Below are 12,432 nucleotides of genomic sequence, written 5' to 3'. Positions count from 1 at the left end.
GGGAGGGCGGGCCGTAGATCCAAATACACCAGAGATACAACCACTGATGGATATGATATAGCAGGGCAATAACGTAGATGCCACGGATTCCATTACTAATTCTATGAAACATAAAGGAAAAAAATGTTAAGATGGGGGAGGTGGTGGAGATCTAAGGGGGTGCAAACATAGGACGGCAGAGTGACCTTGCAAGAGGAGGGGGGAGTCCCCCGGAGTGGGGAAATCAGGACAGTGGCTTGGGGAGGGACAAGTTTGTACTAAATTGATGATGGAAAAAATGGTAAAGTCAACAGTGAGGAATATGATGGATCGGTGGGCAGGAACAGGGCCCTCTATCCTAGGAGAGGTACTGGGGGGGGGGGTGTTAGGGAAAATTCTCAAAATGTGCTAATTTCCCTTACCTTTTGAGACCCCAGCAACTTTGCCGGATTTCTAGGATTTGATTTCTTTACCTGGAAAGTGTTTGAGCCTTTTTCCCCACACTTTCATGTATTTTGATGTGCGTTTTCCTTTTGGTTGTGGTGTTTTAAACAACTCCATAGGTATCATATTTTTCTGTGTGTCACACAGCACCTTTAGTGCAGTGGCACAGGGATGTCTTTCAGACTCCCCAAGGTTTAAACACCTTCTCTGGGGCTGACTAATGTCTCCCAGAGCATGTAAAGTTAAATTGACTTTACTAGTCTTTTTAAATTTACAGACCCAGCACACACTATCTTACTATAGAGTGCTGGAGGGATTGCTTAGCTTCCCCTGAGTCAAAACACTCATGTAACAGTCAAATGTTACCCTTTCCTACTTTAAATGGCTGGTGGCAGTGGTTTAGATCAAACTACCATGAATTTTCCCGACCGCTAACAACGATAGCTAAAAATCGGGTCAGCCATGTTTTTCAAAATGTCGCTCAAGACCTATCTGTAAAAACAGACTCCGGTCAACTTTTTTCACCATTTATTTTGGGAAAGGTCCTCCTTGTGTTTGTCTCTGCACACCAAACCAGGTTTGGTCCCTTTGTTCATTGGCCTTTGGCGGGCTTCAGTGTTGAAGTCCTCCTCTGGCGCTAGGGTTTCTGGGGTGGACAGGATGTGAGGGAGGTGCCAGAAACTCCCTGTGCTTAGTCTCCCAGGAGACCTGAATGCACTCTGGGGAGACTGGCTAGCTGCCCGGCAAGGACAGACACCCTGTTGTGTGAGTGACAGCCAGGCTGGAATTAATGGGGGAAAACTGTTTAAAAGCAGGTCTTTGGGACTTGGAAAGCAGAGTCGACCACTGGAACGAAATAACCGAAGAGGAGAGGAAGGAAGAGGACTGCTGCAACTCCTGGTCCACCGGTGAAGCCCTGCTGCAGGTCTGAATTGCCTGAAACTCTGACGACAGAGAAGCCCTTCAAGGTTAACTTCTTCCCTTGAGTTTGGTGGGAACAACCAACTCGCAAGCCACCTGGACACGGTCCCCATCTGGTCGAATTTTCATCAGAGTGTTGTTGAAAACCAGATAGCCAGAGAGAAGGAAACCAGCTTGTGGACTTTATGGCACTCACACCTTAAACCGACATCTTGCTACAGCTTTTGGCCTCTTCCTGGGCAGAGCAGGACCCTCCCGACGTCCTCCTTCTTGTCCACACGCCTGAAGCTCAGGAACAGCGAGATCTGCTCGAACTGCCAAGAAAAACTGCCTCTGCTACAGCTTTCTTCATTAACAAGTTACTGTGCAAACGCTGTCCGGAAATCTTTTCGGCCATCGAGAAAGTGCATGAAACTTTACTCAACTACGAAGGCTTGTCCTTCCCTAAACATTTGTCAAACTTTTCACCTAAGCAAATTCTTCTAATCTCTGTGGCAAAGACTTAACCGTTATATACCAGACCTGTGCTATCTTATACAAAAGACTCTGAACCATTGACTTTAGCCCAGGCCTATTGAGAAGAATAGCTGGTTGTATTTAACTGAAATCCTTTGCCCTGCCTAAGAATGTATTTGGGCTGCCTATTCTTATAGCCTTGTCTTTTCCCTCCTTTATTAAGTATCTGAAGTGCCATTTTGCTCCCACTTAATTTTGGAGCTAAACTTGTTCATTTACTTACCGGTTGGATTTTTGTGGTGTATTAGTGTTTGATATTGAGATGCTTTTTATGTTTTCTAACTGTCTGAGTATATAAATGTATATTCTTTTATTAAGAAACCTTGAGTAAGTGTTTACTTGAATCACTGTATTGGTTGGTACTTTGTGTAACGTGTCCTACGGCTCACTCAACTCTTGAGATAAGTCTGGCTGCTCAGCCATCACTACCACTTTACTGTGTAGTACAGGCTTGTACCAAAGGTGAAATTGTGATAACACTTGTAATCCTAATTACGTGTAGTGTTCCCAAAGGGTACTGCAGGTGATTCTGCCTAACAGGGGGCAAATCAGCCCATCTAAGAAAGGCAGTAGGGGTACAATCGAACCCAAAAATGTTGAATAAAGCACTAGATGCAAAAACATTATAGTGGCTAAAAGTAATCAGGGACCCCCCTCCCCAGTCGGGTGTACAAGCTGATGGGGGTTTGACTATTATCTCTCCCCAAGAGAGTCGAGGCAGCCAAAGTCTGTCTTCAATAGCTTACTCAGCACTGTCCAATGGGGACAACCAGGTTTTCCAGACGACCCAAGCCTGATGCTGCATTATATGTTTGGCTACGGTGCACCCGATTCATTAAACAGGTGGAGAGTATTAGCCTTATTAAATGAAATTCCGAGTCAAAGACTTATAACGTCTGCGGACATAACATTGGTTGACTTTATCCATCCCGACAGGTATGACCATGTTCGGCTGGTCCTTCACTCCCGCTTAGTGTATGAAGCATTACTAGCTCAGGTAAGTCACTTTAACAAATTAGGATATGACCTCCTAACCTTTAGTACTGGGTTTATTAATGCGCAATATGACAAACAAAATGAACTCATTAAGCAAGGGCAGCAGGACCGCGAGGCGGAGGAGAGGGAAGGTGGCTTGACCCATCGTTTAGAGGAGGATCATAACTGGAGATGGCTTTCCCTCTCTCTGAGAGACTCTATTTCCCAACTTCAAGGCCTGAAAACCCAACTTTACCCATACTCAAAACTTTTTGAGAATATCATGGAACTCCAGAGGCTTTACGAAATTATGTGCCTCCACGAAATTATGTCACCGGTTAAGCCAATTTACCTGAAGTATGACCTTCCGCACACAGCAAGACATGAGGCAGTCCTCGCGTCGGTCACGTCCTCGGCTCCCTCTTCTTCCAAAAAAGGTTCTCCATCAGACTCAACAATGCACAAGTCAACTCAGACCACCCAGCTGAAACACCTTAACGAATTTGCTACAATATTTGCAAACAAACCACAACCATCTCCAAGTGTAAACATGACTACACGCAAGAAAGTCTTAAAACTAGCTACGAACGACCAACCACCCGACTCAGCTTGCCAATCAACCCAACGCAAGCTTGAATCTGTGGTACTGATGCCTAATCATCACACAGCTCCCGGAACTGCAGCTCATGGTCTCACTCAAGCGGGTTCCGTAACGGACCTGAGCAAGTCCCCCATCTTAACAGAAGAATGCCTAAACTCAAGTCTCCTATTGTCTGCGTCGCCTCACAACGCTCAAGTATCGCCGGAGAAAAGACCTACTAAATGCAACATTCCATCAACATCTCCCCCTGCCCCCAACTCCAAACCTATAGCAGACCCTCTACTCCAGTCATCGGTGGCTTCCAGTCCTCACAAACCCACCCAGGGCCTTCGTAATAACGATTCTCCAAAACTTGCGCCTGACCTACAAAGTAGATCTAGACCAAGAACCAAATCAACGAGATCTCCTACGCCAGGGGAACGCACAGCCCAAAACCAAACAGAAAAACACGCTGACCATACGAGGGACAATTCCACCCGTCTCTTCAAAATAGAGAAAATCTCCAGCAAAGACAAGTATGTCATCTTGAACAGAAGAACTGTGTTAAAGATAACATTGTCTGTACCTTCCCTAAAGAAACTAAACTCGGAACACTTTAAGAGGGTCTAGCCTTACCATAGAGATAACAAGGCAAAAGCCTACCTTCACATCTATTCCTCTGCAATCCAAGACATATGCCGCCAAGCCGGTGAAGATTTAAAAGCGCAAGGCTTGTTGCTCTCTGAACTAACAACTCTGGATCTTAAGAACCTCACCAAGGGAACATATCCTAAAAAAGGAAGACTCAGCGACCACAGTCCATCCCAACGACACGTTGACCGAAGAAACGAACTGAAGTCTCACTTTACAGTTCCATCCAGGACTCCGAAGACGTGCCAAGACTCACCTGGCCGTCCACCACGCCTATCACGTGACTACCCTGATCTGAATCGAACATCACTGAAAACTCAGCATTCTATTAATGGCAGACAAGAAACATCTACGAATCGCCCGCCCCATTCCCAAAATCACAGATCCCGTTCGGATCAAAGAAAGCAAAGCTGAAGAGATCAGTCTCCGCGAAGAGACCCGTCCAACTACAGATCCCGTGCGCAATTCAAATCATCTCCGCCGATCGCCATCAAAAACTCGACAACACCATCCGGCCCATGGGAATGGATAAAGGGTGCCTTATCCTCAAATCGCCTTAGATAGCAACTACCAAAAGAAGCGGACATTCAATCTCTTCAAAAGTCCTTATCGTTGGCCTCTTGGAACACTAGAGGACATACCCATCTAACTGATCACAACACTGTCGACGTGGGTCCATTTGACATATTTTGCTTACAGGAAACATGGCTCCAGGAAAAACCGTCAATGGACGGATACGACATTGTGATCTCGCCAGCTGTCAAAGGTCTGCTAGGCCGCCCCTCAGCAGGTCTTCTTATTGGAATTCGGTCAGACCAAAACTTAAAACTCATCAAAACAACGGCAAGATCCTATGAGGTGTTGGCAGTCTTAATCGAATGGAACCCTGCGCCTGAATTCCCGAAACAATGTGCAAAGCAACGTTCATCACTGCCACTCGCCTTGATTACTACTTATTGGAATCCTCAAAGGACATCGACACTACTCTTTTGTCAAACTATGGCTGAGGCAATCGACGAGATCCTTACTGAATGGAATACTCCTTTTCTACTTATCTGTGGAGATCTCAACGCGAAGTGCACACAACCGCAAGATATCCCTTCAAATTCCACCGACACCACAGCAGCGGAGCTTAGGGGTCAAGCTCGGATGACCCTTATGGCATCCAGGAACCTGCACAATGCCACCTGGATTCTGGAAGGGCAGTCCCACTTACCAACCTGGGAGAGAGGCCGGTCATCAGCTACTCTAGACTACATCTTTGCCTCTCCAGCACTGTGCGCAGTAATCCAAGATTTTCAAGTAGTCAAAACTCTACCAAGCGACCACAACATGTTAACTGTATCATGGCCATCTACCGGCCGTACCCCATCTCGCTACCTATCATCGGTCGAAACGAATCCCCAACAAACGCGCCTTCGTCTGACATCGGCCAACATCAGATTGATCACCCAACAGTACGTCTCGGAAATTGAGACGGAACTGTTCCTTGACCCATCCCCAAGGCCGAACTACCTGCCTATGCTTCTCAAGTACAAGCATCACGCGTCATCTAGTCTGTCGATCCCAAAAGCTTACAATTACCAGTATGACAAACAAACAGCACTGAAAAAAAACGCATTGAGAAAGCTCAGAAGACGCGCTAAGGCAGACAACACCATTGCTGCATGGGACTGCTGGAAAGACGAAAACAAAATCTACAAATCATGGATCAGAGCACGCCGAGCCATTTTATACCAACATGACGCTGAATCAATGCTGAGAGTCTTAACGGCAAAGAAAACAGCGGATTTCTGGTCCCTGATAAACGCCTCTCAAGGAACCACAGCCTCAAGCATGATTAACTCAGTCCCGAAACAAGCCTGGGTCACTTTCTTTACCGATCTCTTCGCCAGTCCGATTCCTGCAATGAATATGTCTTTCGACACCACCGCAGCCCCTTAGATTGACTTGTCAGCCCCAGCGGACATAAGTGCAGCTATTCAAAAATTAAAAGCGTCAAGAGCCCCAGGCCCGGACGGCCTGACGAACATAGACCTAAAGAAACATCTCACTGAATGGGCCACCTTCATTGGCATTCTGTTTGAGCATTGCAGATCCACCAGAAAGATCCCAACGTCGTGGTGCAAAGCAACCATCATTCCAATTTTCAAACAAGGAAGTAGGGAAGCGCCCGCAAACTATCGTCCAATTGCCCTATTGGACATCATGGGCAAACTCTTTGCAACTCTTCTTTTGGACCACTTCAACCGATGGGCGAAAACGGTTCCCTGCAGCGAGCCTCTCCAACTAGGCTTCAAGAAAAATGGTGGTACTGCACTGAACATCCTCATACTTACCATCTTGAAAGCAAAAATAAAACAAGGTTTCCCCACAGTCTACGTGGCGTTTATCGACCTCTCACAGGCCTTCGACAAAGTCGAGAGGCCAAGACTGTGGAGAAAGCTGGAAAATTGGAATTGCCCGAACGATGTCCTACAACAAATAATAGCCCTTCACACCAACACTACACTCAACGTCTGGCTGAATAGACAAGGAGCACTGTCTAAAGAAATCCATGCACACAGAGGAGTAAAGCAAGGCTGGCCCCGGCGCTCTTCGTGGCTTTTTTGGGGGACTACAAAGACTCGGAAGCCCGGGTCCGCAGCTTTCCGCCGAAGTTTGGTAATTGCACCCTCTCCCGTCTTCTCTACGCTGACGACATGATCTTGTTTGATTAAACTCCGATCGGCCTCCAGCGGCAGCTGGATAACCTGGCAGTCTATATGAGCACCAACAATCTCCAGATCAATCAGACAAAAACCAAAATCATGATCCTCTCTAGATCTGGCCACTCCCAGAAAAAAACCCGGTCCTGGTCAGTGTGTAAAACCAACATCGAAGTGGTCCCTCACTTCAAATATCTAGGAGTGATCATCGACGGGACTTCGCAGGAACTTAAAATGCAACAACATCTGTGGGCCAAAACCAAACAACTGACTTCCCAACTAAGAGCGATTGATAGAAAGTACGGCAAATTCTCGCTAGCGCCGGCCATTCATTTCTATAAGGGAAAAATGGTTCCGGCTCTGACCTACGGCATGGACGCCATGTTTACTGTACCGTCCCAACTATGGAGGACACTGGAGGGCTACATCTGGAAATCCCTCCTAGGCCTACCCACCGCCATTCCAATCCAAGCCATCAGAAGAGAGCTGGGCCTTCTATCGCTAAGCGCCACCGTCAGAGGGGCCTCACTTGCCCTCTTCAGGAAGACCCTTATCAAAGACGGCTTGCCAATTCTCAACATCATTGGACAGAAACTCGAATAAACGAACTGCAAGGCTGCTCAAAAATGGGTACACCTCCAAAAAACCAAACTGGAGGATCTGCAATGCACACTAAACGACCTGATCACGAACCCGCAAAGAGTCAGCGAAAAACTGAAACTTCAAGACTGGATTAGCACTATCGACAAAGCGGTAGCAACCAAGTTCCTAAACCATCTTCCACCGACTTACAATAAATTGAAACTCCCCATGGCGTACTGTCTGAGATTTCCGGATAAAAAACTACGTTCAACATTTCTAAGAGCGCGGCTAAACTTGCTCCATACTCGAGAAATCTTAGTGATGAGAAGGCTGTCCACCGTCACCACGTGCAGACTGTGCAAAACTCCGGACTCTATTGAGACCATTCGCCACCTTCTCCTAAACTGCCTCGCCTTAACTCAAGTTCGCACAGCTTTTCTCACTCCACTATGGCTCGACTCGGTTCTGATCAATGAGCAAACATGGTGGTATCGCTTGATATCTGGCAAAAAATCTGGCTGGGCTGCCGTCACGGCCAAAATAATGGAAGCAGCCTTTATCAAAATCAACGTTGCAACCTAGACGCCTCTCTGGCCATCGAACTTCAATGTTCATGCATCTAACAATAGATGATTTCGCCACAGATAAACTTTGAGATAACTATTGCGTTCGACACGCCCTGACTCAGGCTCTACAAACTTTAATCTGTACTCTCTTCAAATGATGCCTTCTTGTAAAAATCATTCGCTGTGATTATACACAAGTAAATAAAAATTAAAAAAATTATAATCTCCGTCAAGGCTGTATATTTACCCCGGCTCTATTTAATTTATATATGTCAGACGAGGGGCACTATATTGGATGCAGTAGCCTTCGTACCTCCTAAGATTGAGTGGAAAAAAATCTGCTGGTCGGCCTATGCAGACGATTTCATATTATTGGATCACACCCCTACAGGGCTCCAAAGTTTAATAATTGCTTTCAATTAATATATTGGGACAAAGGGCCTCATTCCGAGGCTGGAGGTAGCTATGTCGCTATTAGCGCCATGGCTACCCCCTTACTGCATACCGGGTCCGGGTTCCCTGAATCGGGAATTACTGGGCCATTCCAACCTTGGAGGACCCGGTATTTCCCCATTCAGGGAACCCATCCCTATTCCCATCCCCATAGAGCTCAATGGGAATGGGGACCATCCTAACAACGGGCCCATTAATAACAGCCCGTTGTTAGCATGCTGGTCCTTTAGCGGCTCCCACTAAGGGCGCCTGGTAAAATCAGCCGCCCTTAGCGGGACCCGCTAAAGGACCTCGGAATGCAGCAGTAAGGGGTTAACGGCACCAGCACCCTTAACAGCGCCGCTAAAGGACCTCGTAATGCTGCGGTAAGGGGTTAACGGCACCAGCACCCTTACCAGCGCTGCTAAAGGACCTCGTAATGCGGCGGTAAGGGGTTAACGGCACCAGCACCCTTACCAGCGCCACTAAAGGACCTCGTAATGCGGCGGTAAGGGGTTAACGGCACCAGCACCCTTACCAGCGCCGTTAACCCGTTACCGCCCACCTCGGAATGAGGCGCAAAGTTTAAAAACTTTACTTTAAAAGTAAATCCACAAAAGACTGTAGTAATGAGACTAAGCAAACGCACTACTCCAATTGGCTTTACGTGGTTTCTTAATAATGTAAGACTTGTTGTGAAGTCACCTATGACTAATCTGGGTTTTCCTATCTTCGTGGTGCCTAAAAATCGCAATTATCTCCCAGGTATATAAACAAATTGCGCAAATAAAGAAATATGGTACATTCTCCATGCCCCCATTTTAGGTGTTTACCTTTCTAAGACCATTCCGTAGCTGTGTATGGGTTTTGAGTGAGATGTATACACACGAAGGCATGCTTTGGCGGCCTGTCTTACACTCCGTACCTAAGGGTGTCCCACTACCAGCAATTCCATAGGAGGTAGGATTACAATCCAGTGAAACACGGTGGAATGGCGGAGGCCGTCCCTGTGCAGGAAACTCTATAGGACTCGGGGTGAATCTTTACATTCATTACTGGGGAAAGGGCTACAGGGGGAACTGGCCCAGGCAGCTTTGTATCAGTGCACCTTGAAGAATCTCACTTGTCCCTAAAGAAATCGGGGTCAACGTTAGGAACTTTGCTCCAGCACCCAATGAAGGTAAAAAGACTTCTTCAGCATAATGACTGGGCCGGAACCATTGATGCAGGGCTGGGCCGGAACCGTTGATGCAGTGCTGGGCCGGAACCGTTGATGCAGTGCTGGGCTGGAACCATTGATGCAGTGCTGGGCCGGAACCATTGATGCAGGGCTGGGTCGGAACCGTTGATGCAGTGCTGGGCTGGAACCATTGATGCAGTGCTGGGCCGGAACCATTGATGCAGTGCTGGGCCGGAACCATTGATGCAGGGCTGGGCCGGAACCGTTGATGCAGTGCTGGGCTGGAACCGTTGATGCAGTGCTGGGCCGGAACCATTGATGCAGTGCTGGGCCGGAACCATTGATGCAGGGCTGGCCCGGAACCATTGATGCAGGGCTGGGCCGGAACCATTGATGCAGGGCTGGGCCTGAACCGTCGATGCAGGGCTGGGCCGGAACCATTGATGCAGGGCTGGGCCGGAACCATTGATGCAGGGCTGGCCCGGAACCATTGATGCAGGGCTGGCCCGGAACCATTGATGCAGGGCTGGGCCGGAACCGTCGATGCAGGGCTGGGCCGGAACCATTGATGCAGTGCTGGCCCGGAACCGTCGATGCAAGGCTGGGTCGGAACCTTTAATGCAGTGCTGGGCCGGAACCATTGATGCAGTGCTGGGCCGGAACCGTCGATGCAGGGCTGGGCCGGAACCATTGATGCAGTGCTGGGCCGGAACCATTGATGCAGGGCTGGGCCGGAACCGTCGATGCAGGGCTGGGCCGGAACCATTGATGCAGTGCTGGCCCGGAACCATTGATGCAGGGCTGGCCCGGAACCGTCGATGCAGGGCTGGCCCGGAACCGTCGATGCAGGGCTGGGCCGGAACCATTGATGCAGTGCTGGGCTGGAACCATTGATGCACTGCTGGGTCGGAACCTTTAATGCAGTGCTGGGCCGGAACCATTGATGCAGGGCTGGGCCGGAACCATTGATGCAGTGCTGGGCCGGAACCATTGATGCAGGGCTGGGCCGGAACCATTTATGCAGTGCTGGGCCGGAACCGTCGATGCAGTGCTGGGCCGGAACCATTGATGCAGGGCTGGGCCGGAACCATTGATGCAGGGCTGGGCCGGAACCATTGATGCAGGGCTGGGCCGGAACCGTCGATGCAGTGCTGGGCCGGAACCATTGATGCACTGCTGGGTCGGAACCTTTAATGCAGTGCTGGGCCGGAACCATTGATGCAGGGCTGGGCCGGAACCGTCGATGCAGGGCTGGGCCGGAACCATTGATGCAGGGCTGGGCCGGAACCGTCGATGCAGTGCTGGGCCGGACCCATTGATGCACTGCTGGGTCGGAACCTTTAATGCAGTGCTGGGCCGGAACCATTGATGCAGGGCTGGGCCGGAACCGTCGATGCAGGGCTGGGCCGGAACCATTGATGCAGTGCTGGGCCGGAACCGTCGATGCAGTGCTGGGCCGGAACCATTGATGCAGGGCTGGGCCGGAACCATTGATGCAGTGCTGGGCCGGAACCGTCGATGCAGTGCTGGGCCGGAACCATTGATGCAGGGCTGGGCCGGAACCATTGATGCAGGGCTGGGCCGGAACCGTCGATGCAGTGCTGGGCCGGAACCATTGATGCACTGCTGGGCTGGAACCATTGATGCAGTGCTGGGCCGGAACCATTGATGCAGGGCTGGGCCGGAACCATTGATGCACTGCTGGGTCGGAACCTTTAATGCAGTGCTGGGCCGGAACCATTGATGCAGGGCTGGGCCGGAACCGTCGATGCAGGGCTGGGCCGGAACCATTGATGCAGTGCTGGGTCGGAACCATTGATGCAGTGCTGGGCTGGAACCATTGATGCAGTGCTGGGCCGGAACCATTGATGCAGTGCTGGGCTGGAACCATTGATGCAGTGCAGGCCGGAACCATTGATGCAGTGCTGGGCTGGAACTGTCAATGCAGTGCTGGCAGAACTATATATTAAAGAAGTGCGCTGCACTGCCTGGCATAAACCCCATCCCACAATCCCTAGCCCGGAAATGCCCTTGGTATGCCATGACTGGCATGTAACTCTCGTTGCTAGTTCAAGGCGCTGTGCCAGGGGTGCGGTGAGGGCCATGTAATAAAGCCACTTCCTGGGGAACTGCCCCATCCTCTCATCACACACAGCACACGCCTGCGCATCCCATCACTCACCTGATCAGAAGCTGCTGGCACTGCCCTTGCCACTGCAAATGAGCCCAAGGTGGGGTGGGGGGGTCAGTCATCAGACTCTCCAGAGGCAGTCTCCCGCACCCAGGACCTAGCGGAATAATGACCGGTGTTGTATGCTATCCTGCATCCCCATGGTAGCTTGTGGAGGGCAGTGCCGCAATCTCCGGAGCCACGCCCACTTGGCTGTCCCGCCCACCCACAGATGGCTACAGCCATACAAACAGCGTAAAAATAAGAATATGGAAATACAGCCTAATAGCCCCGCCCTCCAACAGCTCTCTTCCTGGGATTGGCCAGTGATGTCATTGTAGCTCCGCCCCTCAGTTGTGGGGGATGCAGAATAGAATGGAAGGCTGGGGAGCGAGGCGGGCTCGGGCTTCCATGCCCCTGAACTCCGTGTCACAGCCCCCTGGGACACACAGGCTGCAATGCCCCGTGTCACAGCCCCCTGGGATACACAGGCCGCAATGCCCCGTGTCACAGCCCCCTGGGACACACAGGCTGCAATGCCCCGTGTCACAGCCCCCTGGGACAGACAGGCTGCAATGCCCCCGTCTCACAGCCCCCTGGGACACGCAGGCTGCAATGCCCCGTGTCACAGCCCCCTGGGGCACGCAGGCCGCAATGCCCCGTGTCACAGCCCCCTGGGACACACAGGCTGCAATGCCCCGTGTCACAGCCCCCTGGAACACACAGGC

The 12,432-nt window shown here is 50.3% G+C and overlaps 1 pseudogene; it reads right to left on the bottom strand.

Moving 5' to 3' along the window:
• Positions 1 to 11,878, bottom strand: part of LOC138563346 (zinc finger protein 84-like) — a 119,102-nt pseudogene extending 107,224 nt beyond the window's left edge.
• Positions 11,879 to 12,432: the final 554 nt, after the last annotated feature.

The sequence above is a fragment of the Ambystoma mexicanum genome, unplaced genomic scaffold, assembly GCF_040938575.1.
Source record: "Ambystoma mexicanum isolate Mex_15411 unplaced genomic scaffold, UKY_AmexF1_1 Mex_scaf92, whole genome shotgun sequence".
Classification (NCBI taxonomy): Eukaryota; Metazoa; Chordata; class Amphibia; order Caudata; family Ambystomatidae; genus Ambystoma; species Ambystoma mexicanum.
Note: the sequence above shows the minus strand (reverse complement) of the source record. Positions and strands in the feature narration are given on the sequence as shown.